The following is a 6,719-nucleotide window of genomic DNA, read 5'->3' as shown; positions in this document are numbered from 1 at the left end:
TTTCTATATCACGGTATGAACAGAGAACAAAATTTAAAAATCACTTAACTAAAAACCTAGATCTGGCAATCTACACAAATATTTACAAACAAAAATACAGACATTAAAACTTTTAATCAAAATCTCATGAACAGAAATTTGTAGGAAATTGTTTAATGCCACAAATATGGTAAAGCATGCAGAAAGGTGGGATTGAATTAATTAAGCATATTAGAGACCATTTTGTTTTTTCTCTGCTTCACTGGGGTGAACTTACTTTGTACCACATCTGTAAGATGTTCAGCTCTTACATTTTACATCACTGTATGTATGAAGCTGGTGTAGGAAGAGAGAATGCAAGAAGATGACCCTCCCTGCAGCTCAGAAAGCAGAGAGGGTCCCACTCTGTGGTGGTGTAGAAGCCCCAAAACCTGCAATCTCTGTGGGTGTCCACACGGAAGGCTGATGACCCTTCTGTCAGTAAGACCTGTTTCTGTTTCCTCCAAGAAAACTTCATAATCTGGGGAAAACAAAAAGAGCCATAGAGTAAATTTCCATGTGTTCTGACGTTTCTGTCTGTGGAGTGGTACTCTCAGTGGATTGGATTTAGATCCTGGTTTATTGAGATTACAGTGTAGCACTAACCAAAGGATCACCTAGAGGTGGCAACAGCATTCTTTCCATGAGAAACACATGGGTCTTGTATAATAACAGTGAAATAGATTTAATGCAGAAGGTCTCTAAAAACTTTCTTAGAATTAGGAAGCAACACATTTCCATTGCTTTAACATAATCTGACAATAACATTTTGTATTAAACTGAAAATTAGACAAATTTAATCAGAAGATAACAGAAATCTGGTTCTTGAAAGTCAGATGTGATTGAATTGATGTTAGGGAGCCAAGTCTTTGACAAATACCTCTGACAGCTAATTATTATGTTGCTTAAAAGTTTCTTCTTTCAAAGCAAGGTCAGTGCAGGAGGATATGTGAAAATGAATAAAAAGAGTGAGTTGTCATTTGACATTCTTTGCTATAAAATTAACAATATGCATTTATGTCAAGGTTATAACAGCACAAATGTAGTACATTACATAAGCATCTTGGTTCATTTCATGATAAACTTTGCAGCATAAGTGTCCACCCCCTAGACCATAAACTGCAATCATGAGTAACATTTATGTTTTTTTAGATTGTGGAGTGAATAGGAATATGGGGTAATGTGTAGCCTAATCTACAGGCTAAAGTAGTTAGACAGTGGTTATTTATGTTGTTGACATTGCATAAGTTAAAAACAATTAAAATTTGTCATCACCCTAATGTGTACTCAAGTGATACAAAGAAAAGGAGTAAGCATTTTACTTTACCATAGGTTCTCTTGAGAATTATATAGGCACATATTCATGAACATATGCAATTCCTTCTAAATGCATAGATTGAATTCTTTATTCTGTGAAATCATTGAATCATAGAATTATTAGGACTGGAAGGAACATTAAAGATCTTTTAGTTTCAATTCAGCTGCTGTGGGGAGGGAACCACTAAGACTGGGTTGCTCAGGTCACAACTTGCCTGGCCTTGAACACCTCCAGGAATGGGGTATCCATAACCTCACTGGGCCACTTGCTCCAGTGCCTCACTCCCTAAGTAAAGCATTTCTTCCCTATATCTAATCTAAGTCTGCTCTCCTTCAGCTTAAGACCATTCCCTCTTGTTCTATCCCTGCATGCCCTTGTGAAAAGCCCCTCTCCTAAAATCATTAACTGTTTTTCAATTTTAACTCTGTGTATATATGAATGAATAAATCAGGTCAACTTTTATAGACTTCATCAGCACCCTGAAGAAAAGAAATTGCTCTTAATATGCAGAATTGGAATTATGCATTTTTGGATTATGCATTTTACTGGAAATTCTGTAAAGAGTAACGTAATTATTAGTTCTATTAACATTAAAAAAAATTGAATGAATGCCAGCAAACAAGAATTGGCAAGAATTCACCTTCTCATGGATTGAAGCAGTTTCTCTTTGTCTCATTAACTCTGTTGATTGAACAAGTGAAGATGTGATATGTTTTCTGACAGTATCATGCAAAAGGATTCATTTCATTCCATCACGGGTAAATAGGTTGTTACCTTCAATTTTTTCTATTTTTTTTAATAATGAAAAAATAGCAAATAAGTAATTTGAATCCTTTGTATGCCTGACAAATACATCTTTATCTGGTGCAAAACAAAATTATAAGTAATTTATTTCACTAAATATTATGGCATCATATTATACAGAAAATGTCAGAATGAATAGTTAAATACATGCTACTAATGAATAAAGATATAAGCTGCTGACCCACTGAAGTAGCACACCCACAAAGTTGTGAAATCTTTTGGCATTGAAATTTTGTCACATTCAGAGTGGCATCACTTCACCCCAACGTGTCTCCAGTATAGGTTTATTCAAAGATATCTAGACCTTAAATTTATTCAGTTGAGACTTTCTCAAAGGCATCTGTGGCCTCCATTCATTGCACAGTAAAGCTGAATGTACATTTGATCAGATAACTGCATCCTAACCTCACGTGCCCAGTTAGCCCGCTGTGAAGGAGACCCACACATGTTACTGGCATGTAAAGGTCTGTTTTCTAAATGGACCTCCCACTCCTACTGCAGGAATCACACAATCTTCTAAGAAAGTAAAAGGGGAAGGCAGAGAACACCATATTTCTTTTTGTTAGCTTTTTGACAGTAGCCAAGCACCATTTCATACTATTAGTCATCTTGAGAGTGACAGTTGAAGAAAAATGGAAATACATGTCTCTTTGCTTTAGCACTAGTATACATCGATGTATTAAAGTAGGTCAACACCAGAACTCACACTCCAGACTGATGAATATATGGAAGAGAATAAAATGAACTCTGGAACTTGAATGACTGAGAAAAAATAGTTTCAACAGAGAGAATAAAGAGAAGTTTTAATGTAAGGGTGTATAAAAGAACTATAATGTAAAACTCTTTTAAAGTACTTTTTTTTTGGACAGCTTTAATGGCGAACTTTCTTTTGTCTTAGGTACTGACAATATAAGATTTAGGAGAATCCTTCACATCTCACACCAGACACAACAGATCTTGTCAACCAAAGCCACATGAGGCCAGGAGTATAAAGGTCTGTCTCATAAATAGCAAGCAATTAGCTTTTGCTGCCTTGTGCTTAAAATAAAGGATAATGTTAGAACATTACATTGTTAAACAAATACAAAAAATAACCAGCTTAAAAGGAAGATAAATATAATGGATTTATCAAATGAATGGTTATCCTGCAGGAAGTATTTTACTGAAATTTGTGTATTATTTCTCTCTTTAAATATCCTTTTTCTGAGAATGTAAAGAAACTTAACAATTTAAATGTAAAGAAATAAGTAAGAAAGTAAAAATAATATGAAAAAAAGAAAAAATTTTCAAAAATAATTACTAACATATCTAGGACACAAGATATTTAATACTGGAACACAATCACATATTGTACGTATTTTATGTGAAATTTAATAGAGGTATGTGTGTTTCTGTGTATGCTTACTTATTCTTCCTTGGAAGAGCCACACAAATTTCATCCTTTTATCTGTATGAAAGACAGATAATGGAAACAAGAAAGGAAATATATACATTCATGGAAGTAAATGAAGCAATGACTAGAACATAACGAGGCACTCAGTCATAACTCTTTTTGCTGAGACAAAACTTTTCCCAGAGGAGAGAAAACATCTGGTCCTTAAGAGGCAGGGTTCTTGATTTTAGCATCTCTTCAGACACTCAGAGATCTTTTGGCATCTCTAAATGACAGAAAATGATCAGGAGTGACAGATTCACTATCCAGAATCAATATATACTGTGAGCAGTGAAAACAACCACAAGTGAAATAGAAGCATCCCTGCTTACAGAGAAACCAAAGAAAACTAGATTGAAGAAATAATATTTGCATTTACTTTATGATCACATCTGCATTTTGTCCACTCATACAAAATACGTTCCTGGCATCCTGTTCAGACTCTATAAAAGAGAGTAAAGCATGGATTATTTTGGGTTAGAAGCTAGGTTTCATATTTTGAAAGAAAAATTTGCCTTCTGACAACTCATTGTAAGTGTAACTACACAGGACAGATCTACAGTTTGGTTCTCATCTCTAGTTTAAACAGAGCATCAGAGAGGAAGAGGGAAAAGAAGATTTCTTAGTCCAAAAGTTGTCTCCAGTTATTATTATTAAAGATTGTTTATGAACAGTCATTTGTCAACGGTATGGTTATGTCTACATCATTTAATTACAAAATAAGATTGTCATGCTATTTTTCTGTTTGGTTGTCTCCTATTATAGGAACAGTATCAAAATAGGGAGAGCTTTTTCTTTATCTGAGATGGTTATGAAAGGGAAAAAATCCCAGTGTAGTGAAATGATGCAACTCCTTCACAGCTGTGGGCTAGAGATAGTCTAGGAAACTGCAAGTCATTCAGACTGTTGACAGCTGATCCAATGATCCATGAAATAGTCCAAATCTATGCTAGTAAGACCCTGTATTGCCCAAAAGTAGGTAGACATAACCAAGCTGTGAGTGGGCTGTGGTCCATTCTCATTAGGAACCACAACTGGAAATTGTTTAGGAGAACGTTAGTGGACAGTGCCTTGCACAAACCAGAATGGATCCAGATTCCTGGGCTTGGGGAGGAAACTCTTCCAGGGACTGTTCACACAGACATACCTGGGGGCAGCTTTCAAGACTTATGAGTCTGCTCTGTTTGCTTTCTCAAAGTCCCCCAATATGCTGCTGATGTTTTTTTTTTACCTTCCTCCCATCATCTGGCTTGAATCTTTGTGGATCCCTTCTCCATTTCTTCAGCTCTTCTGCAAGTTTTTGTACTATTCCTGTTGCCTTCCCACCCTCTCAATGCGTAACATTGCCTCTTCTGCTACTGCTTATCATCATTTGCCACTGATTTTTGGGTTCCATTCTTAGCACAACTGCACCACCACATTGGGACTCTGGATGATACAGAGACACTCCAGTCTCTACACAATTAGACAGTAGCCTAAAGCTGCCTCTGGCCTTGTATGCAACAATTTCATTTTAATCTATTAACTGAAACTATTTGGTGCAGTTTTATGCTGCATCACACTTCATGTCAAGACTAGCAAGGAATGACCTGACTGAAAACCTCTGTCCTAGGAGAGTATTAAAAACTTAACATTGTGATTTGAAGTAGTCTAAATAATTTGGATATCTGAGCAAGTGTAACAAGCTGAGTGCCTTAACAGTCCTTGGAAAACAAAAATAGGAATAACCCCCTCCTGTGTCACGTGTTTTTTGGCAGGAGATATGCCCCTAAGTCAGCTCAGCCATAAACACTGGGTTGATGAGCTTTAGATCTTATTTATGGGCTTTCCCAGCAGTGTGACTCATCAGGATCTAAGTTGTTCTTTTTGATCTCAATAGATTTGCTCTGTCTTTAAACTGTTAGATTGCCATTTTATGATATGTACTTATATGAGTTAGAAACAGTAGCAGGGAAAAACAACCAAATCTTATAAAAAAGCCTATCAGATTGTACCAGTGAACCTAAACTATCCTGGGGATGCTGTTGAAATAAACTGGTATCTTTACTCTGCCTTCTGCAAAATTGAAGGCTTAAAATGAAAGTGTCTTCTGCAAATAACACACAAAATAATTTACATGAAATGACATGGTTTTTCTTATCCACATAAGCCATCTGTGCAATACAGAATATGACAGAAATAGAAATTGTAAGGCAAGAGGGTAAAGCTATCTATCCACCACATCAATGTTCATGTAGTAGGCCAACTGAAGTAGCACATGAGCAATATAAAGCTTTGCCTATTCACTTGGTGAGTGTGGTGGAACATATTCTGTGCCTTGGCTGGTCCATTTCTGTATTGATTTTGAAATAGTGTCACAGCTGATTTATGGTCTTGGTTAACCTGTACTGTAGATTGTGCCTCTGGTTTCTTTAACATAGTTTATCCCACAGCATGCCAATATGGACATAAACAAATAAAGGTAGAGAGGACCCTTCAAAGCAGCTTTCTTAAACTAATTGTAATTAATTCCTATACAGGCGTCAGAAATCTGTCCACTGAGCTTTTTATAGCATAGACTGGCAGAAGGCTGTCATGTTTGTGGTTATCCAGGCTCATATCCGTAGAGAAGCTTGAGGAACTCTCTTTTGTTAAATCATAATTTGTGGAATCATTTTGTACATGGCAAACTCCGTAGATCCAATACTTCCCTTTCCTTTGATATCTAGGTTTTGAGCCTGTTATGGAACAAGTCTCTGGCTTTCACTCATTTCAGGACTAGCACAAGAATCTCTTCAAATGTGTTCTACAAGTGGCTGAAATTGGCAGAAGGGCAGACCAAATGGCAAATTTGCATTAAAGCTTTTGGCTCCAATTGTCCATTTGGTTCTGCAGATCAAAATAAAATAATTTTTTCCCTCTGTGTTACAAAATGTTCTTTGACCTGTAGGGGAACCAGAATTGCAGTTCCAGAAGTAATACTGTATGGCAGTAGCCATTTACCAATTCATAGCACAGACCATAGAGTTGTTAGGACTGGGTGTTCTGATAAAATTGATGATCTGCTTGTTGAAGTCTCTTCATCACACACACAGTATGTATGATAACTGTTTAGACACACAGACAGAGTTGCTAAAATCTCTTCCTACTGTAGTAAAGGCTTATACT

The sequence above is a fragment of the Molothrus ater genome, chromosome 2, assembly GCF_012460135.2.
Source record: "Molothrus ater isolate BHLD 08-10-18 breed brown headed cowbird chromosome 2, BPBGC_Mater_1.1, whole genome shotgun sequence".
In the NCBI taxonomy this organism is placed as follows: Eukaryota; Metazoa; Chordata; class Aves; order Passeriformes; family Icteridae; genus Molothrus; species Molothrus ater.
The sequence above is the reverse complement of the archived record's forward strand: the minus strand, read 5'-3'. Positions refer to the sequence as shown.